This window comes from Canis lupus, chromosome 7, assembly GCF_048164855.1.
Source record: "Canis lupus baileyi chromosome 7, mCanLup2.hap1, whole genome shotgun sequence".
In the NCBI taxonomy this organism is placed as follows: Eukaryota; Metazoa; Chordata; class Mammalia; order Carnivora; family Canidae; genus Canis; species Canis lupus.
The window spans coordinates 65008437-65031780 of record NC_132844.1 but is presented as its reverse complement, the minus strand read 5'-3'; the positions used below and the strand labels follow the sequence as shown (position 1 = coordinate 65031780).

The window sequence follows — 23344 nt, the reverse complement described above, 5'->3', positions numbered from 1 at the left end:
GGCATCACAAAGAGGGAGACATCCAGTTGCCTTAGCAAGCACAGCCTGTGAGAAAAAGCAGATGCTGTGAGGAAACCATGCAGTTCTTTCCTCCCTCCGGGGAACCTCGTCTTAGCTATCTCAGTAATTACCCAATATCTGTACTATACACTTCATCTGTATCATTCCTACTCCTCCTCCGCTAGACAATAAACTCCTTGAAGGCAGGGGCTAGGTCAGAATGCTTAATGGAAGAATTACTAGAACTCTCACATCCATTAATTTCCTTGTCAAAGCATCAAAAAGTACTGCTTCATGATAGCACAGATTTTCCTAGTCATTAAAGCCATCTAAAATTGGTAGGAACCACTTTATAAAGAAGTGAAATGCCCATTAAAAAGGGAGTCATTGTAATGTATCTGTTAAAAGATAATGTTTTAAAAAGGTAAAATCAAAAAATAAAAAATAAAAAAAATTTAAAAAAGGTAAAATCATGATACAAATATAAAACGTATCAAAGACTTTATTTAAATCAATAATTAATGAAGCAGTCAGTAAGATAAAGAGTCCAAAGTAGTCAACACACACACACACACACACACACACACAGGTGCGTGCAGTATCTGGAATGCTAACACTGCTTTACAAATAGATGCAAAACTAGTCACTATCCCCAGGGCAACATTCAATTGCATTCTGCTGGACAAAATCAACTTGTGTTTCTATAAACAAGAATCATCTGCATAACTGTCAGTTTTCTACAATTTACAGTTATAAAACAGCTCAAAGACAATGAAAGGCACAGAGAGTCCAGACGAATGCACTGGATATGACAGTCTGTGATTTTTTTTATGCCCATTTCAGTCTTCTACAATTTTCTGTCCTGATAATTGTAAGGGCTGCTAAAGAGAATCAGGCAGCCTTTTCATATATGGATATGTAACAGCCTCCGAGATGCAATGAGGAAAAAGCGTGACACAGTAATGTGGTATGCGACATTTATGTTTAGGAATAAACATAAGAATGTGCCATATGCACACAGAATATTTCTGAAAAGACATATAGAAATCTTCACTACTTTTAATCATTCCAATAGAACGGGAGCCTTCATAAATGACAGCAGATCTTTGCCTATTTTGTTCAGCCCTCTATCCCCAAACAGTAGAACAGTTCTTGGTGCTTAAGTGGCACTCAATAAAAATTTGTTGAACAAATTAATATACCAGTGGTAATAGCACCTGCTTCCAGAAGGAAGAACTGGATGTCTGTCAGGTAAGGATGAAAGGAAGAGTTACCTTCCACAGTATATCCCCTCATATTTTTGAATTTTGTACCATGTCCATATATTACCTCCTTAAAACAGATTTTTTTAAAAAAGATAATGAGTTGATGTTAGCTAAGCTGTTTGATTTCTTCATTAAGCTGCCTTCTCCATCTCTAGGACTTCAGCAAGGTACTGAAAACTATGGTATGAGTATTAGGTGGCTTGATGTGGGTCATACTCATACTGATAATATAAAGGTTCAAAAATAAACAGAAATATTTAAATGGTTTAACCACTTTAGAAAAGTTTGCTGTTATCTACTAATATTGAAGATCTGCATTCCATAAAACTCAGTATTTTACTCTATTATACACTAAGGTAAGATATATTCACGAGCATATAAAAAAACATCCTAGCTAAAACACAAAAGTCCCTAGAAACAACCCATATGTCCATCAAAAGCAGAAAGGATAAATTGTATAGTCCTGAAATGGACTTATGTTCACTATGCAGCAGTGAACATGAAAAAATTAGCTGTATGCAACAAGATGAATAATATCAAAATGTAATATTAAATTTAAAAGCCCAACATAAGGAACACACACATATTTCATTCATTCATATAAAGTTCAAAAATAGGTCTAGTAACCTATAAGTGTTTTCTGTGTATACTTAAAGGATAAAATGTTAAAAAAAAAAAAAAAAGAATAAGGAAGTAATATTATAAAAGTCAGGACAGGGCAGCCCCGGTGGCACGGTAGTTTAGCGCCGCCTGTGGCCCAGGATGTGATCCTGGAGACCCGGGATCGAGTCCCACGTCGGGTTCCCGGCATGGAGCCTGCTTCTCCCTCTGCCTGTGTCTCTGCTTCTCTCTCTCTTTCTCTGTGTCTCTAATGAATAAATAAAATCTTTTTTAAAAAAAAGTCAGGACAGTGTTTACTTTTAGGAGAGGGGCTGAGATCGAAAAGGAGCACCTGATGCGTGACTGGGGGCTAGCAGGGTTTTATTTCTTAATGAAGTGGAAATAAACTAGATTTTACTTTAAAGTAATTAAGTTCAGCATTTGCGTTCCATGTACTTTTCTGTATATGTGTTGCTGGACAGCAGAAACAAAAGTTTTAAAAGATACAGACATTTTCTATACAAGCTGGGACCCAGGCAGGGAAAGTATCAGTGTAAGCTGTAGGATCCTGTGCCAAAGACTACATGTTCTACAGGATAAAAAGACGAAAGCCAGGAAGGAACCCAAGAGCTTTCCTTCTTCCTTTTTAAAGGAGGCTCCTCAGTTCAAGTGTTCCCATTTTCACAGCTTGTTTACTTCTTTCTCCACTTTCAGTATCTACTAGTTTCTTTAAAATCTCCTTCTACAATTTTGTAAACACTCTGTCCATGGTCCCCAAACTTTAGTTGTTTCAGAACCACCTAGAGGGAACAGTAAAACACAGGTTGCCAGGCCTCATCCCCAGAGTTTCTGATTCAAAAGGTGAGGTCCTCAAATTTGCATTTCGAACAAATTACCAGGTGACTTTAACACTGTCCTAGAACCATTGCTCTATAGTTAGGATTCTAATGCAATAATCTAGGCAAGAAATTGAGGACTTCAGTGAAGTTGTAAAAGCCCTAAGAATGGAAAGGAGAAAATGAGTATGAGGGATTATTAACAAGAATACGAGGGTACAAGAGCAAAGGCGTTCAGGACAGTCAGCTTTTCAGCTTAGATGAATAATGTAGCATTCATCAGGACAAAGGATTGAGAGGGAAGAAAAGCAAATTCAATCTGCTAAGAAATTAATCTATGGCTTGGAGAGTGTGGGTAAGGAAGCCTCAGAAAGGCACCTAACCTAAACAGGAAAGATAGAAGGAAGCATGAATGGAATGAGGCAACAAGAGGAAAGTGTTCCAAAGTACTAGATAAATATAAGAAACCCCATAGAAGCAAGCAGGTGACCTCCTCACAAAGAAATTTTATGAGGCTGTAAAAAAAATAACAGAAAGATCTCTAGGAACTTATGTTGAGTGGTTTCCAGGATACAATGTTAAGTGCAAAAAGTAAAATGCAAAAGAATATCTACAGCACTTTTGGGGTAAGAAAAAAATGGGGAAATAAGAAAATATACATATTATCTGGTTATTTGTGCAAAAAGAAATATAATAAGGATAAAGCTGGGTAAATGAATAGATTATAGGAAGTGGTTAGGAAGAGGGTAGACAGGACAGAAGAAATGGGAATGACACTTCTGAGAATGCCTTCTTGACTTCTGCAACCATTATTATTGGTTATTGTTTCACAGGCTCAAAAAAGGACAGTAAATAAAATAAAAAATGGGGAGATAATAGAGTGACATGAAATACAGAGAATTAATATGAACCAAACTATTTCAAATAAATAACATAATCACACTGAAGGGGATACATAACTATGTAACTTTTGAACAAAGTGGCTGTACTGTATGCCTTCAGGCTAAAGGTTAAAAGTTAAATACTGAATTCTTGTTAATGGCTTTCATTTTCACAGAGGCACAGGCTAGCTATTTTGAATTTACTTTCTAGGTATATTAAGTGTACAAATAAGTAAATATAAGGTCAAAGGGGGGAACCAGGTTCTCACTGTAGGAGAAGGGAGTTACAAATATGAAAAGAATAATGACAGAAAAAACCCTGTGTTGTAGGACTGAAACTGGAAGTGTCAGTGTAAGCTCATGGGTTTAACAGAAATACACAAAACTAGATATAGAGGTGTGTGGGCACAAACACACACACACACACACACACACACACACACCTCTGTTTGCTAAGAGAATCTAGAACTGAATCCAAAGGAGGGGCCAGGAAAATAGGACTATCTTGTTGTACCAGAAAATAAGGACGTGCTCAAAGAATATTGGGGACACATCACAAAGACAAAACCAGCTTGAAAAAGTTCCCACTGGATGAATACGCAGCAATTTGAGTAAAAGAAATAATGATAGTAAAGGTAAATGAGACAGTGAGAAAGAGAGACAGAAGCCAAGAAATAGACTCTTAACTATCGAGAACAAACCGATGGTTACCAGAGGGGCTGGGTGAAATAGGTGATAGGGATAAGGAGTGCATTGTAAGGAACACTGGGTTATGTATGGAACTGCTGCATCACTATATTGTACACCTGAAACTAACACAGCACTGTATGCTAACTACACTTACAGAAAGTTAAAGATAAATAATAACCATAACCCACTGAATAACACAAGAATCTGTGAGTTCATAGTGATATTAACTAATGGGGAGAATTCAACTAATAAATGTAGGAGGAATAATAGAATTAGGAAATATTCATTTGGCAAAATTGATTCAGGAAAGAATCAACAATGGATGCTAAAACTAGTAGGTAAATGTCTAAGAGTAACAGGATATTCATAGTCTCAAAGAATTTCTCTAGAAAACACTTATCAGTTACAAAGGAAAAAATAGTAACTTTACAGTGGGGAAACCGGGCAGACTCCTTATTAACTAAAATGATCGGAAGGTAACATCAGCAGTAACAGCGGCATCACTGGCCTTCCTGAGGTGACGCACCGAGAAACACATGGTGGTAGCCTTGCCAAAAATGGATTAACGTGGACTGAATCATGAAGGCACACCAGACAAACCTCGAATGAGGGACACTCTGTTTTAAAGCAAAACAAGTGCTCTCTTCAGCAGCACAAATATTAAAACAAAACAAAACTGGCCTATACTCCTCAAAAATGCCAGTGTCACAAAGACAACTATTGAGGAACTGTTCCGGACTAAAGGAGACCAAAGGAAAACAACTGAAGGTAGTGTGTGAGTGGTTTTTGTTGTTGCTATGAAAGGCATTCACTCATAAGCCAATCAGGACAATAACAATACTACATTAATACTAATTTCCTGATGATTAGAATGTAGTTAGTATAAGAATATTCTTTTTTCTTCTAAGGAAATGCACACAGAAGGATTGGGGTAAAAGGGTATTGTATCTGCCACTTACTCTTTTTATTATTGATTTCAATTCAAGGGTACGTAACATACAGTTATAGTAGTTCCAGGTGTACAAGTTAATGATTCAACAGTTCCATACATTTTTTCAGGTCTCATTAAGGTAAGAGTGATCTTAATCCTCTTCATCTTTCCACCCACCCTACCCTACCCACTTCCCCTCTGGGGAACCATCAGTTTGTTCTCTATAGTGAAGAGTTCATTTATTGTCTTTTCTTCTTTGTTCATTTGGGGTTTTTTGTTTGTTTCTTAAATTCCATATGTGAGTGAAATCACATGGTATATGTCTTGCTCTAATTGACTTATTTCATCTATATCCTCTATATCCATAGATGTTGGCACAAATGGCAAATTTTCATTCTTTTTATGGCTGAATAATATTCCATTATATAATTTATCCATTCAACTATTGATGGGACACTTAGGCTACCTCCACAGTTTAGCTATTGTAAATAATGCTCTGTAGCTTACTCTTGAACAATGTGTGTGTGTGTGTGTGTGTGTGTGAGAGAGAGAGAGAGAGACAAAAAGAGAAAGGATAAAACAAATGTGGTAAAATGTTAACATTTGGAGGAATGTAGAATTCTTTTCTGTGTAAAATTAGGTCAAAAAAAAAAAAAAAGAAAAAAGTAAGGTAATTGATACCTGCTGGGGGTAGGGACAGTGAAGTCTAAATCTATTTAACATCTAAAGAAATAGAGACGCCTGGATGGCTCAGTTGGTTAAGTGTCCACCTCTTGGTTTCAGCTTAGGTCATGATCTCAGGGTCGTAAGATAGAGCCCATGTCGGGCTCCATACTCAGCACAGAGTCTGCTTGACATTTTCTCTTTCCCTCTTCACCTGCCCCTTCCCCTGCTCATGCTCGCTTCCTTTCTCTCTCCAAAATAAATAAGAACCTTTTTTAAAAATTGAAAAACAAACTAAAGAAATAAAGTGCCAAAATATGTACCTAACTGTGATGTTCCAAAAAGGTTCTCCGACTAAACCAATTATATCCTACATATACTTTCTAAAGAACAAAATTTGGAATCCAATGGAGCTAATTAAGGATCTCACTCAAGAAGAATTTCTCAAGTACCCAAAGGATGTGAACAAAGTTAACAGCCTCATCCAAACCATGAAACCCAAAGTCACTGTGCTCTGTAGAAGCTGAAATGAGTGCCTTCAAACATGGATTAAGCAAGGACTTTTCTTCTAAAAGTTTAGAAAGTGGGGATCCCTGGGTGGCTCAGCGATTTAGCGTCACCTTCAGCTCAGGGCATGAACCTGGAGACCCAGGATCGAGTCCCACATCAGGCTCCCTGCATGGGGCCTGCTTCTCCCTCTGCCTATATCTCTGCCTCTCTCTCTCTCTCTCTCTGTGTGTGTGTCTCTCATGAATAAATAAAATCTTTAAAAAAAAAGTTTAGAAAGTAAATTAATTTGTCTTGAAATGTTTGGTTCTATTTAAGATTAATCCTGGAGGGATGCCTGGATGGCTCAATGGTTGAGTCTCAGCCTTTGGCTCAGGTTGTGATCCCGGGGTCTGGGATCAAGTCCTGCCTCCAGCTCCCCACAGGGAGCCTGTTTCTCTCTCTGCCTATGTCTCTGCCTCTCTCTGTGTGCCTCTCATGAGTAAATAAATAAAATCTTAATATAAAAAAACCTTTATGATTAACCATAAAAACCATTAAATAGTGTAAATGAAATGATACAAGAAAAAGTTAATAAAATAAGATAAAAATCAAAGTATTCCAGTGGTATTGGAACTGCAGCTAATGAAATAGATGCGAAACTTCAAGATATCACCAACAAATCTGTAATATGTGAAAACCTGCTTTAGATTTAAAAAACCACCACCTTCAGAACATTTCCAGAAAATACTGTGAATACACAAGTCAAAACAACTACTACATTACTACACATGTGACAATAGAGACAATCAGGGGTGCCTGGGTGGCTCAGTCCATTAAGCCTCTGCCTTCAGCTCAGGCCATGATCTTGGGGTCCTGGGATTGAGGCCTGAATCGGGCTTCCTGCTCAGTGGAGAGTCTGTTTCTCCCTCTCCCCAGACCCTCCCCTCGCTCTTGCATGCACACTCTCTAATAAATAAAATCTTTTTAAAAAAATAGATATAATTTCAGCTGACGATACAGCTTCATATGACAATGGATTTATCGTGTTTTAAAATATGTCTACAGATTCTTTGACCCATCCCCCCCCTAAAAAAAGTAGAGGCTACTTGTCTTTCTTAGAGTGTGAGCTGACCTTAGTGACCTGCTTATAACAAATGGGATAGAGCAGAAGTGGCAGTGTACGTTTTCAAGACAGACCATATAAGTCATGTGGTATCCTCCTTCCTCACTCTTGCATCCCTTGCTCTGGGTGAAATCAGCTGACATACACTCAAACAGCCCCTTTTTATTAAAGACCTCTTTTATTAAAGACCTCTTTTATTAAAGACCTAAGGACTTGTGCTAACAGTCATGTGAAGTAGCCATCTAGGAAGCAGACCCTCCAGTCCCAATCAAGCCTTTGGATGACTATGGCAGTGCTGGTCAACAGGTGTAGAGCAATTCATCAGAGACTTTGGGCCAGAATCACCCAGCAAAGCTGCAAATGAATTCCTAACCCACAGAAATCATTAGATAAATGTCTGAGGCGCCTGGGTGGTTCAGTCAATTGGGCTTCTGACTTCTGATTTTCAGTTCAGGGCATGATCTCAGGGTTGTAGAGGTCCCTGTCAGGCTCTGAGCTGGATGTAGAACCTGCTTAAGATTTTCTCTCCCTCTCTGCCCCATCCCTCCCCACTTCCTCTCTCTAAAAAAAAAAAAAAAAGTGTTGTTTTAAGCTGCTAATTTGAAGGGGGTAATTTGTTATATAACAACAGGTAATACGGCATTTGATATCTATCGGTATAATTATAATTTTATAAAGGTATTAATAGTGAAATTAGCCAGAACTGACTCTGCTTTACAAAGATGCTTACAGTTGTTATTTCAGGAATATATAAAATAGGACCCAAAAGGGATAAATCAAATAGAATATACAACTATTTAACTTGTAAACAGATTAAAAAATAAACATGTGGAGGGATAGAAGGAATGAGTGGTGTGGAGAGAACACCTCACTGTTTAGGGTGAAGAGCAAGGTATTTTTCACTACGTGATAAAAAAAAAAAAAAGGAGTTCTGAATTTATTTTAAATGTCATTAGCTTGGAAAAGTACAGTTAGTTCCTCCTCTTGAAGACTTGTACCTATATATAGAAAAGTGGGAAATCTGATGTTTATGTAAAATCTCTTGTCAGAACTAAAAAAAATGTGGGGTCAAATATAGCCATGTCATCACAGAAGAATTAGCACTGAGGCTTTTAAAAGTCCACCTCCTTTTCCCCTCTATCCCAAAAATATTATCAAATTGTCTTCAATTGTTCAGGCAGTTATTAAAATTCTAACTTCCTCCAATAACTTTTCCCAAATCAGCAAAACAAGATTGGATTCCTCCATCTGGATACTTGCGTGCTAGGCCCCACGCCGATGCCAATAGCTGACATGAAGAGCAATGACTCTGGAGTCTAAGCCTCAACTCCCTGGCCACAAATGGCAGGCAAACTGTTCTCCCCATTCTGAATCTCAATCGCCTTATTAGTAAAGTAGAGACAATACCCAATTTACAAACCTATTATAAGGATTAAACAACATATAGAAAAGAGCCCTAGAATAATGCAGTGACTTGACAAACAATAGCCAGTTGTTAATAACCTTTTTGCTTTCATGTACTAGAAGAATATTTCCCAAACCAAGAAACAAAGACACAGACTACCAGATATTTTCTGGTATCATATAAAGATGCAAGAGGCATTCCAGGATATTAATTTGGATTTATGATATTACAATTTCTGGAATACCTAGTAAATAACGTATGAATTGAAATCACAATTGAACACTCAGGTACTCAACAAGCATTGGAGACTCTAGTCTGTGACCAATATTTATACAGTACTTATCATATTCTATGATACTTAATACTATTACTATTACTATACTTAATACTATTAAGTATTATAAATACATTTTTCCTCCTCTACTGAAGTATACATTCTTTGTTTAAAACTTTGTGTTTATTGGGGTGCCAGGGTGGCATAGTCTGTTAGGTACCCCATTCTTGGTTTTGGCTCAGGTCATGATCTCAGGGTCCTGAGATCAAGCCCCATGTTAGGTTCTGCGCTCAGCATGGAGTCTGCTTGAGATTCTCTCCCCCACCCCACCTCTGGCCCTCCTGCTTGTGCTCTTTCTAATAAAAGAAATATATATTCAAAACCTTTTATTTCTATATTTTTTCATGGCTCCTTGCATACATAAGGCTGGATGAATTCAACTTCAAGTCCTTGATGTCTGCTCATATCAATATATTCTTAAAATTATAAAATGCAAGTATCAGATCTTCCCCCTGACAATGTGTGTACACACTCATTCACACATATTATACCCCCAACTAATGCCAGTGCTAGATACCCAGAGCAATTATTTCTCTACAGCCAGCACTTTATACAGTTTCTGGCACATGGTAGATACTTAACAAATGTTAACAGAATAACTGAGAGAAAACAAGAGACCAGGAAGCATGGTGAGTAGCTAACTAGTGAGTCATGAAACTACAACTTACCTCCTGAAATCTCTTTATAACATGCTTGTATCTTATACAAGCAACTACTGTTTGATTTTCTTACACAGTGGAACTCTCTTACAAATTCCTGTCAGAGATTAGAACTAATATTTGTTCTGCATGACAAAAGTCCTCAGTATATGAGACACGTAAGATCCAAGGTATATCAGCAAACAAGGACTAAGTCTTTATATTCAGGTACCCCTCAATCCACATTTTTGTAATCGTTATCACCTTCTACTCCTTTCCTTTGCCCATCTTATTATAAACTTCCAAGGTATAGGGAGTATACCTATATCTAATAAACCTGCAAAGTGCCTAATACAAGACACAGACTGTAATCTTGACATCTGTTATGGACAAATATTTTGCAAACTGGACTCTGACATTAAAAATAAAGGGAGGAGTTAGGACATCCAACACAAAGTCACAGCACCCAGCTAATGCATCATTTGGAAGAAATTTTCTATAGCTACTGAGCACGCGCACGAGCACATGCGTCTGTGTCTATGTGTAAAACCAGAAACAGTAACTTCTCTATGACTCAGCAGAGATATAAGAGGATGAATGAAATCTGCATGTAAAGTATGTGCAATCATGCACAAGAACAGTATTAAGGGGCTTCCAAGGTTCATTCAAGCAATGCTATGTGCCAAGCATTGTGCCACATTCTGGAGAAGACAGAAATAAGAATGGGATGAGACCTATAGAACTGGAAGCACACTGGTGGATCTAAAGTCTTCAGGCTGCTACCTCCCTAACCTTCTCTGAACTCTCTCCTGGTTTTCCAGCTGCCCAATCTCTCTGTTAGTCTCTACGCTGATTTCTCTTCTTTCAACCAACCTCCAAGTCAGTAGTTCTCAAAGTGTGGTCTTGGGAACACAAGCATCAGCATCACCAGAGACCTTCTTCAAAATGCAAATTCTTGACCCCACTCAGACTGTTGGGGCCCAGCAATCTGTGTTTTATCAAGGCCTCAGGTATTTGTGATGCATGCTTAAGTTTGAGAACCATTCAAAGTTTGATCCAAGCGCTAATGTCCAAAAGTTCCATTCCTTGTCCTTTCTAGTTCTCATTCTCCATCTTTCTGGGTAGTTATATATTCTACTACCTCTACAATGATAACTATAACTACCACTACTAATAGCAGCAGTTATCATTAAGTATTTATAAGCTAGGCACTGTGCTAATCATCATGCACATATTATCTTAATCTCCACAATGATTCTTTAAGGTATTACTAACCCCACTTTTCAAAGGAAATTTAGGCTTAGAGATATTAAACAACTTGCCCAAGGTTGCCCAACTCAACCAATAAGTTAAACAGATCTGACCTCCAGTTTTCCTGACCCCAAAGTCCACAGCAGCGTTAGCTGCTATACTCACTTCTAGAATAGTACTATGGAAACATATCCTTGAAGACTGTCACAGTTATTCCTAAACTGTCTCATCAACTCTGGAGTAGAATTTCCAATCACCTAGTGGCTCTCTCTAAACTCTACACAGGGACCTGATAATTAACATTAACATCATTTCTTCTCTCCCCTGCATATCTGTTCCTCCTCCATTAATTTAATGTCATCATAATCATCAGTTACTCAAGCCAGACACATCTTTGACTTCTCACTCTCTCACCTCTAGCTGGTCATAACATTTAGAGATTTTAACATCTAAAATAGCTCTACAATCCATCCACTCCCACCTTCCCTCTTCAAGCTCCCAGCAGCTCTCATCTACATCCTAATGGGTTTCCCTGCCTCTTCACTCTCATGCAATTCTGCACAGGACTTGTCAGTTAACTTTCTGGTCTGATTAGTCCACCTTCTAAGGCTCTCCATCGCCAACATGAGAGGGGCATTGGCAGGGCGGGGGGGGGGGGGGGGGGGGTAAGTCTAAGCTTTTTAGAATGGAATGAAAGACCCCAAAGTAATTTGGCTCCAAACATTCCTTTCCTGTCTCATCAAGAGAAACAACTCAAGGTTTTCCAAAAACCCTATTAGTTTTTTTTTTTTTAATTTTTTTTTTTAATTTTTTTTTTTATTTATTTATGATAGTCACACAGAGAGAGAGAGAGAGGCAGAGACACAGGCAGAGGGAGAAGCAGGCTCCATGCACCGGGAGCCTGACGTGGGATTCGATCCCGGGTCTCCAGGATCGCGCCCTGGGCCAAAGGCAGGCGCCAAACCGCTGCGCCACCCAGGGATCCCAAACCCTATTAGTTTTAATCTTTGACAACTTTGCTTATGTTCTCCCCTCTGCTTGGAATGTTCATTTTCCCTTTTACATGTGCAAAATTCTACGCAACCTCCAGGGTTAAGTTCTATCCTCTTCTTGTGAAAGCTTTCCCTGATTCTATCAAATTTTCCCCAGCCAAAGTGATCAATGCCCTTAGCATTTTACTTATTCCAAAGTGATTAACTCTTATACCACAGTTAGGGGTTCCGTAGTCTAACGAACACTTAGTATCTCAAGAGGTGTCTTATTCTTTGTCTTCCCAGCACTGACCACAGTATCTAGCCATAGCCAGCACCCAATAAATATTTGCTGAGTTGTTAAATAATGCAACATATGGTGTTGCAACTCTACACATGGTAGGTTAGCAATCCAACTTCAGGTTTATTCACCACTCCAAAGAATTTCCACATTAACAACAAAAGATATTATAAAGATCAAAGGTTCAATATTCAGCAGCAATATCTTTAATTTTCTCAAATCTTTCTGTCAATATTTTTTAGTGTCTTTCTTCAAATAGACTCCTTTCCTAGCAAACATTATTTGTGTATTTACAGGATCAGCAGTAACTACAATCCTCACAGACCACTATAAGAGATAATCCCAAGCAAAACTGTGTTACTGAGAGTGGCTGGATAATTGCTTTGGGTACATCATTTCAGATTTCCAATGGAAAGGCCCAAGCATGACAGATTTTAGAAATGGGGACATGCACTGCCGACTACATAAGATACACTCACATTAGTGAGGCATTTATTCAAATTAGTAACTGAATTCAGAAGTATACAACAACCTGATCCTGGTTCAACCATAATATCTCTTAATTTTAAGTAAGGATAACACTTATTTTTGTCTAGGACTCTACTTTAACACAACTCCCATCCCACCCAGCAAGCAGGCCCTATCCTGCTATCAGTGTGATGCTGATAAGCTTGCCTTAGTTTTTTTTTTTTTTTAAGATTTTATTTATTTATTTATGAAATACACACACAGAGAGAGACAAAGGCAGAGGGAGAAGCAGGCTCCCTGCAGGGAGTCCGATATGGGACTCGATCCCAGAACCGTGGGATCACAGCCTGAGCCAAAGACACGCTCAACCGCTGAGCCACCCAGGCATCCCGGCCTGCCTTAGTCTTAAGACATTCCCTCTCCAGCCTGCTAAACCTTCTCTCTCCAGTATCTCCCTATCAGAGATCTTCTACTCCACTCACCAGACATGACACGAAGGTCTCAATATAGCCCTCACCCAGCAGATTCACACTATTTTCTCAACATGTGATTTATCTCTTCTCTAACTCAAATTTTGTAACTCTTCCAAAGAGTTCACTACCTCAGCCCACCACAGGTCTTGGTTTTTCTAAATTTCCGCTGCACTTAAAGTACAGCACCTCACATAGCACTTGTTTACATACTGCCTCATTTGGTTTCATAATGATTTGACATACATATGCTTTGTTTTCCTAGCCAGATTTCTCTTTAAAAAAAGCCAGCTCTTCTATGTCATTTGTACCCATAAACCTTCTCCCACATGTAACGTGACTATATGCACAGGGGCACATGTATTAACTACTAGATGGACGAAGTTAAACGCTTGCTCTACATCAATAAACACTCATAGTGCAATGTGTAACAAATACCTATAACCTGCGTACTCTGTGGCAAACGCTCTTGTAGATGCTTAAGATATGGCCATGAGTAAAAAAGACACGATACCTGTCCTAAAAGTTGGTACAGTCTGGAGAGCAAGAGACACTGAATTTCCATTACTCTTAGTGCTACAGAGCAAGGTTATTATTGGTCCCAAGATGCAAGCATCTCAGGCAGCACACTTTACTTCCTAAGGATCCTTACTTAGGAAACTGGCCCACAATATTTTAGAGCTGAACGAAAACTTACAAGTTACTCTCTTCAATTCTCTTGCACAGATTATACGACTGAATTTCAGTACAGTCTCTGTGCCAGTTCCACGCACGGTCTTCATCAAAAGTCAGGAAATACCCTCTTTTCCCCCGCCTCCAATACTCTTTTCTCCCAAGAAAGGTAACGACAACCACCACACATAGACGCCTGAGGGGAGCGGGCGCACTGGGACCACGGGGCTGCTGACCTGCCGCACCTTACACCCAGGCCTGTCCGCCCACCACCAGGCTCTAGCCCGCACGTGGAAGAGAATATGCTTTTTTCTGCCCGGTAACTAGCAAGTGTGTACTACTTTTAAAGGAAATTAAAAACAAAACAAAGAGGCAGTGCCTCCATACTTCCTCGGTCCTCATAACGACAGAAACACAACAGACTTCGGGGAAATAAAAAACAGCTGACTGGAGTCTACGAGGATGGATATCCGCCCCCGGCCTCAAAACCCGTAGCAGCAGCAGCGTGACGGGAGGCGCGGGGCAGAGCTGTCCGCGGGCTTCAGGCACGTGCACAGACACGTGAAGCTGGAAAGTCCAGGCAACAGGTTGGCCGCCCCCTGGCAGCGCTGACAGACCGACCGCCTTCCCCAGGTCGTGGGTGTGTCTGGCGCCGCTCGCCCGCACGGATTCACAACTCTCCATAACAACCGGCTCCGCCTCGGATCCCAGCCAGGGCAGGGGCGAGGAAGGGCCCCGCAGCGCCAAACTTTCCGCACCCCCACCGCGCGCCCCGCGCCCCGCCTCCCCTCGGGCTCGGGCTCGGTCCACCGGGTCTCAGGCAGGCTGCCAGGCGGCTCTGGGAGAGCCTGGGCTTCTCCAGACTGCGGCTCCTCGCTCCGGGAGCCCTGGCGAAGCCGCCCCGACGCCCCCAGACACCGACTTCCCACCACACCTTCCGGGACCACCCGCCGTCGCCCGGCCCTCGCCGCCGCTTCCCGGAGCGCCCGTGCCCAGGAACCGACCCTCCCCCGCCCCCGGAAAAAGCGGCAGAGGGGCGTGGAGCGGCGCGCGCGGGACCGCCCCGGGCCCGCCGGCAGGTGCGGCCAGGCCCCACCCCCCTGCGAGGCGCCGGCCACTCACCCCAACAAGGGTCCTCCGCGACCTAGCCGCCCGCACCGACGCCTGTTCCGCCCGCTCCTCGTAGCCACCGCCCCCTCGGCCGCCGCCGCCGCCGTCCTCGCCGCCGCCGCCGCCGCCGCCGCCGCCGCCGCCGCCGCCGCCGCCGCCGCCGCCGCGGCGCGCGTCCGCCCTCACGCACAGCGCCGTGGCCGCGCACGCGCCTCTGCGCGCTGGCGTCACTTAGCAACCGGGCGGCGGCGGCGGCGGCGGGCGGGATCTGACGGTTCAGGGCGGGAGGGGTCTCCCAGGCTGGTTTCGCGGCGTTTCCCCACCCGCCCGACCCGTGGCCCTCCAGAGCTGGGGGCCCCAGGGTGTGGCTGCCCTGCCGGCTCCTGGCTCCGGGTAAGTCACGTCACCGTACGTCACCGTATTGCGTCACCGACTGGTCACTGCGGACGGGACGGTCCCTGTCGCGAGGTTCAGGGAGCCTGCGGTGGAAGGAGCAGTGGCCTCGTCCGGACTGGCGCGGATCCCGCCGGCCGCTTCTGTGAAGTGCGGGGAGGTCGCGCGGGGAGCGGGACCAGAGGGGGCTGCGGGCGTGGTTAACGCGGGAAGCCGCTCAGTGACTCCTCAACCCGGCAGCGGGGGGTGATGAGCGGAGCCTTGAATTCCCCGGGGTCCTCATTTTATAAACGGGGCGGCAGGACCCATCCTGCCTACGCTGGAGGATTGTGAGGCTAAGAGGGAAGAATGTTTGCGGAGGCGCTTTGGGAAGTATAAAGCCCATCAGGCTCTAAGTGATTTTTTTTTTCTTAAAATTAATTTTTAATGTTAGGAGAAGGCAGTCGAGCAAGAGCAGATGAGAGCAGGGACTTTGGAGTCAGAGAAACCTAGATTCAAGTCTGATCCTGGCTGATGTTGATTACTCAAGTTTTGCTTGACGCTTGGGCAAACTGGGGTACCAGGCTGGGGGCGGGGGGGCGGTTGGAGACTGACTATAAAGGGCGTAATTCCAGGCAAAGGCTGTTTCATAAGCAAAGATAATGGGAGTGAACACGGACAGAAGAGTAAGACTTAAGAGCGGGAGACCAGTATTGAGGCCCCTGCTCTACTCCTCCAGTCCAGTGATAAGGGCCTTAACAAAGGTCTGGGCGGGGCAGCCTGGGTGGCTCAGCGGTTGACCCAGGAAGCCTTCGGCCCAGGGCGTGATCCTGGGACCCAGTATCAAGGCCCACGTCGGGCTCCCTGCACGGAGCCTGCTTCTCTCTCTGCCTCTCTCTCAAGAATAAGTAACTAAAGTCTTTATAAGAAAAAAACAAAGATTTTGGCTGTGGAGATGTAGGAGAAAGAACGCGTGTGAGTGCTGTTAGGGTGGTCAGCACTGAGTGGGGGCATACGTTCTTAGTATGGGTGCTGGAGTAGATGGTAGAACCATTTAGGAAGATGGGAAGAAAGATGAGTCTGGGTTATCCACGGTTTCTGTGCTAAGTTACCAGATGGTAGTGGTGACCGTGGTGGAGGATGGAGATTTGTGGGATGAGTTACTTGGTGATGAGTTCAAATACGGATATGCCTATTGTGGAAACGCTTAGTCTCCACTCATGATACTCTTCCATTTGAAGTGATATCCATTGATATAATATGCCCTCTCGAGGCACCCGCCCCAGCTCACTCCTCCCTGAAGGAGTGACTTCCTGATTGGTGAATCTAAAAGGAGAAACTGGACATAATATTGCCCACCCCATTCTTTTCTGTTAAAAGAAAATTGTCTTCAAAGAATTGCCTCGGTGTGTTCTCTGCTCCTCCAGGAGCAGGACCTGAGTGGGGTTGAGGGTGCCTGGTCCCAGGCTACAAAGTCCGTAAACCTGTTTAACTTCAGAATTTGGCATTAGGAGGCTCTCTGCCTTCAGGTAATATCCAATACCAACTTCATCGGTTGTATTATACAGAATAATGGTCCCCCAATGATGTTCATGTGAATGAATCTGTGAATATGTTCCCTCCCTTAACATGGCAAAAGGGACTTTGCAGTTGTAATTAAGTCGAGGATCTTGAGATGGAGAGATTATTTTAGGTTATCTGTCTGGGCTTGGAGGTAGGAAGGTCGGAATCAGGGAGAAAGATAAGATGGAAACAAAGGTAAGAGAAAAAGAGAGATTTGAAGAATATGTACTGCTGGCATTGAAGATGAAGCCCAGGAATGCAGACAGCTTCTGGAAACTGGAAAAGGCAAGGAAATGGATTCCCCCTTAAAGTCCCCAGAGAGAATGCAGCTCTGCCAGTACGTTGATTTTAGGATTTCTAATCTTCAGACTAAGGTAATAAATTTCTGCTGTTTACTAAGTTTGTGGTATTTGTTACAACAGCAATAGGAAACTAATACAATCAGTAGTAAAGATGATATTTGATCTTCTGCTACATTGTCCTTTATGTGAAAAAGAAGGGTGCAGTTTCATAGGCTCCCTCAGAGACATTGTGACTGTGACTTGATGGAGGGAACCTGCACATCCAGAGGGAAATGTCCAATAAGAAATTGAATTACACTATGAATGAGGAGAGAACTCGAGTCAAAACAAAATAGATTTAGAGGACATTAACTTTTAATTGGTGATTTAAGTCCTAGGCATGGATGAGATCAATCAGGGAGAAAGTATAGAAGAAGCAATAAAGAACACCAAGGAGAGAGTAAAACTAACTGTAAAAGGGAGTGGCAGATGAACAGAAGCCTACAAAGTCTGAGGAATGATGGCCAGAGAGGTAAAGGAACTAGATGAGGATAATACCTCAAAAGCCAAGATTGGAAAGAATTGCAAGATGGAGATAGGTCAGCAGAGTCAGAGATCACAAATAGCTCAAGTATATCGAGAGCTGAAAAGCACTGATTAGATTTAGCAACACAAAAATGATTGGTGACCAATAATAATGGCTTTAGTGGGGTAGTAGGTATAGACATCGAATCACTAGGGTCTGAAAGGCAGGTCAGTATAGTGGATTGGACCCTGCAGTGGTTTGCAAGTGGAATTTTAAAACTCTAGTCTGGGTTCTGGCAACAAACTAGCTAAATAACCTTGAATAAAAATCACTTAACTATTCCAGGCTTTGGTTTTCTCATCCACCCAAAGAGAGATCAGGCTGTCTCTGATTTTCACATAAATTCCTGGGTAATCCCCCCAACTTTATATTAAACTCATTTGCTTATAACAGCACACTTCAAATCCTACTCAGATTACTTCACCAAACATTGATAGTCAGTATATTATATGCCAGCTTCTGTGTAGACACTATGGCTCTGACATAGTTATCTGAGAAGCTCACAGATTTTGGAAGGGAGGTAAACACATAAGTAAGTATGTAACTAATCACCATAGTTCTTTTTTAAACAAAGCAAGGTACAAATTGAATGAACTATTATCTGTAACACAGTATTCCACATGCTATAGTAGAAACCTGTATGAAATGAAATGAGGGATGTATAAAGCGATACAGATACGGCGGCAGTTTTGTCTAATGGAAATCAAGGTATTTACCTACTCTCTCAGGCATAGTATGCCTCAGAAATGGATATAACTGTACCACAACATTTTCAACGGTTATTAAAAAAAAACAGGGTTGTGCTAAGCCAATGCCAATCATTAAACATTCCTAAGTAGTTTTGTGATCTGAAAGATTATTTATGTACAACCAGTTCTAAACAAATTACACTGTTTAATTGGGAAAAAAATGGACATGTGTAAAAGTTGAATGCTAGAGGAATTCATTGACTTTTCCACCAGATCCAAGAAGAAACATCTATTTATTATACATACCATGTTCTATTACATCTGCTTATCTACTCCTCAGTATCTCATTTAATTTTGTAGACATACGCTTACTGTAGCAACAGGTGACATTATATCTCTATTATAGCGGGCGAGAAAACAAAGTTGAAGTAATCTGGTCAAGGTCATACTAACAGCAATTAAGTAGTAGACTAAGATTTGGACCCAGCACAGGCATCCATCTTTCCTCAGCCCTTGGTTTAAGTGCCCTTCCTCTATACTACCACATCATGTGCACACTTTTTCTTTAGCATTTATTTTAATAATGATGCTTACTATATGCCAGGTCTTGATTTAGGTAGATGCTAGGTATTAACTCATTTAGGTCTCATAACAGCTCTTCGAGGTATGTGGTATTAATCACAATACTTTATAAATCAGGAAACTAAGGCACAGAAAGATTAAATAGTTTACTCAGGATCACACAATAATTGATGGGGCCAGGATTCAACCCTAGGCAGTGAGAGCCTAGAGTCTATGCTTTTCCCTCCAGGCTGCTACTTTCATACCCTCTGCTAACATTGAGGGATACTAGATGACATAGTTTCCAGAACTCATCGATGCAGTAACTGTAGGTTGTTGTGTATGATATGCTTTGTATTCCTTATTAAGTGAACACAAGAGAATTTTTTCTCAGGCCAAATGTCACAATACACTTGGCTACCCTTGAGTAATTGATATGTTTTTTCCTTATAGGCCATGTGAATTATATAACTGTTTACTCCTTTCACTTTGCCAAGAAGCTCCGAGTAAATTGAGGCTCAGCATTAATTAGTAACTGGGAGGACTGTTGGTCTGTGTATCTGTATTCTGTTGGTTTGAAATTTTTCAAAATAAAAAGTTGGGAAAAAAATAATCTAAATTCTTTTTTTTTCTAAATTCTTTATTTTCTAAATTTTTGATAGTGTACATTTATAATTAGAAAATGCAAATAAAACAATGTTTGCTGCTTTAAATGATTTCTCAGGCTTTATTCTGTGAACAAGAACTAATTTCAAGTTGAATTCCACGGGTTCAATATAGAGTCCTAGTTCTTAGAAAACCAGGACTTCTGCATTTCTTGGAAGTCCAGATCAATAGAATTTGTGTTCAAACAGATCATAAAGTATTTCAAGTAGCATGCATGTGTGGACCTCCTTGTTTTTAAACTATTTCTAAATAATCTGAAAAGCACTTTTGGATTATTTTGACATATACTACCTTGCTTTAAAGATAAAAAGTCGATTATCTTCCTTAATGCTGATATTTTATTATAATGAAGTTTCATATACAGTTGATTTTGTGATTTACCATTGACTGAAAGAATGGATAAAGATCACTTGTTCTAAAATAAAAATAATTATTTTGGTACATGTTCTCAAGTTTAATTGGCTTAGATCCGATAAAATACCAGATTCATTTCTTTATTTAAAGATATATTTTGCAAGTGATTCTTTCAGGTAGACCTGCTGGCCAGTCACTTTGCTAAAAGCCATACATTTCATGGGAACATTATACAGATTTTCCTATATCCAAAGTGAACAATTGATCATTTCTTTGAAAATTTTTCAGTCCAAATCTTCATTTTCTAACAGGGCATTCACATACCTAAATGCTCTACCCTCAACCCAGCAGATTGTTGCCAAGTGGTGGGACCACTATCAGGGTTGCCAGATTTGAAATCTATTGCTCTCTAAGTATTGGTAACTAATGTGTTAGTTACCTAGTTGACTTTGTAAAAACGAAGAAAACACACACACACAAAAAAACCAGGTTTGTATGTGAGTTTACAGACCATCTGTTCTATCAGATAGAACTTTATGGACTTGAACACTTATTAATTTTTCTTATTTTAAAAATTTTATTTATTAGAGCAAGGGAGGAGCAGAGGGAGAGGGACAAGTAGACTCCACACTGAGCACGGAGCCCAACAGGGAGCTCAATCTAACAACCCTGAAATCATGATCTGAGCTGAAATCAAGAGTTGAATGCTCAACTGACTGAGCCACATAGGCACACCTATTTTTCTTATTTTTGAAGAGCTGTTTTTAAAGGAAAATCCTGGATTCCCTCCAGGTTCTCCCTCTGTTCACCACCACATAGAGAGATATGTTTCTATCTAGGTGAGAATCTCCATGGGATGACTCATTCTTCATAGGAGGTTGTCAACCACCTGCCATCTGCGAATTGGATTCCTGAATTCTAAACAATATGAATTCGCCATTACTCAACAACAGAGTGTTCGCCGGTCCCTCAGAAAACTACGTACCTGATCATATTATCCTAAGCTCATACACACGGAAACCCTCTCACCCCCTTCCAGGAGTGTTTTACTGACTTGTCTTTTGAATATTGTGTCTTCAGCATACATAGGAGGAGGAAGTGACTCCTCCACAAAGCCCACTAATGCATTTACTGCAGCGCTTGTGCATTTGGTCATTTTATGTTGCCCATGGAAAATTCTGTGAGAGAATTATCTTTCAGAGCCAAGTGATATGAAATGCCTGGCTGCCCTTGAATAATTGAATATGTCTTCCTTACAAACAAGTAGATTATGTAACTAGATGTGTTTCCCTTTTCACTGTGGCCATCAGGAAGCTCTGAGTCAAACTTTATCTCAGCTTTAGTGCCTCAATAGGAACCTGTGGCCTACATATTTGCATTCTAATTTGTTCCCTGGTCCTAACCTATTTAAATTTGGGTTTTCTCTTGCTTGGACTTAGTTATAATTCTCTATATTCTGTGTGCAGTTGCACTGGCCACCTCAGTTGATTGTGGCAAAAGCTAGAGAAATTAATAATAAACCTATAATGATAACTGCCTTATATGTAGCCATGTGCCCTTACTTCGAGCAGGATTGGAAACTTCCATGCTGATAAGAATGTCTTGTTTTATTAGGTCTCCAGGGTTTCAATTCAGCTAGAAAAATGAATTATTTTCAAAGAAGTTTTAATACTATTGCCAATCTATACGATGTCAGTCTTTTCTCTCCCTCTTCTGATGGAAGTAGATAGGTAAGGTAATTGGCAAGCATACGTAGGAAACTTGAAATCCCTGATTCTTGGGCTGCCTGGGTGGCTCAGTGGTTTAGCGCCCCCTTCAGCCCAGGGCGTGATCCTGGAGACCTGGAATCGAGTCCCACATCAGGCTCCGCCTCTCTCTCTTTCTGATGAATAAATAAATAAAATCTTAAAAAAAAAAAAAATCCCTAATTCTCCAATCAAATAATTTCTCACAGCCTCTCTCAATATATTCTTTTAGTAGGCCAGAATTTGAAGAATTATCTTTTCTACTAGCTAATCTAAATCATATTATTTGTTTTAAATTTCTTTCTACCATGTAGTAGTGACCTGATTTGTATTCACAGGCATATATATATATGCACGTATATGCTTCAACTGAAGGTACACAGAAAAAATTTTTTTAATATTTTTTTATTCACGATAGACATAAAGAGAGAGGCAGAGACACAGGCAGAGGGAGAAGCAGGCTCCATGCAGGGAGCCCAATGTGGGACTCGATCCCAGGACTCCAGGATCACACCCTGGACCGAAGACAGGCGCTGAACTGCCAAGCCACCTGGGGATCCCCGAAGGTACACAGAAACTCTTAAAGCAGGATTTGCCACTGTCTTACTACATCTTTTATATTTGTTAAGTTGAAGGTACAAAGGCAATTGAATACTCTGTAACAATTAGGCATTCTCATCACACTACAATGTGTCTATGATATAATATTTTAATCTTGTAATTATCTGGAGAATAGACAAAAAAGGCACTTTGAAAGTGCAAGGTAAGCGCCTGCCTTCGGCCCAGGGGTAATCCTGGAGTCCCGGGATCGAGTCCCATGTTGGGCTCCCGGCATGGAGCCTGCTTCTCCCTCTGCCTGTGTCTCTGCCTCTCTCTCTATCTCTCTATCATGAATAAATAAATAAATAAAATCTTAAAAAAAAAAAAAGAAAGTACAAGGTAAGAAATGACAAGTATTGGCAAGGATGTGGGGAAAAGGGAATCCTTGTGCACAGTTGGTGGGAATGTAAATTGGTGCAGCCACTATGGAAAACAGTATGGAGCTTCCTCAAAAGGTTAAAAATAGAACTACCATATGATCCAGTATTTCACTTCTGGGTATTTATGTAAACACTATTTTTTTAAAAGATGTTGCTTATGTATTCATGAGAGACACAGAGACACAGGCAGAGGGAGAAACAGGCTCCCTGTGGGGAGCCTGATGCAGGACTCCATCCCAGGACCCCGGGATCTCACCCTGAGCCAAAGGCAGACACTCAACCACTGAGTCACCCAGGCACCCCTAAACACTATTTTAAAAATATATCTGCACTCCCATGTTCATTAAAGCATTATTTACAATAGCCAAGATATGGAAGCAAAGTGTTCCTGAATGAATAAAGAGACAATATGTATGTATGAACAATAGATATGATTAAGCCATAAAAGA

General features: G+C 41.1%; 1 protein-coding gene across 9 annotated transcripts in view; it reads right to left on the bottom strand.

The window, feature by feature from the left end:
• The window catches only part of BTBD9 (BTB domain containing 9), a 410681-nt gene extending 395455 nt beyond the window's left edge, over nucleotides 1–15226 (bottom strand). For 8 of the 9 annotated variants that reach the window (XR_012034324.1, XR_012034323.1, XR_012034326.1 and 5 more), the window contains exon 1: nucleotides 15111–15226. The gene's annotated coding sequence lies outside the window, so the exon portion shown is untranslated. The remainder of the gene's footprint in view (nucleotides 1–15110) is intronic. The other variant, XM_072833184.1, reaches the window with a different exon arrangement.
• Nucleotides 15227–23344: the final 8118 nt, after the last annotated feature.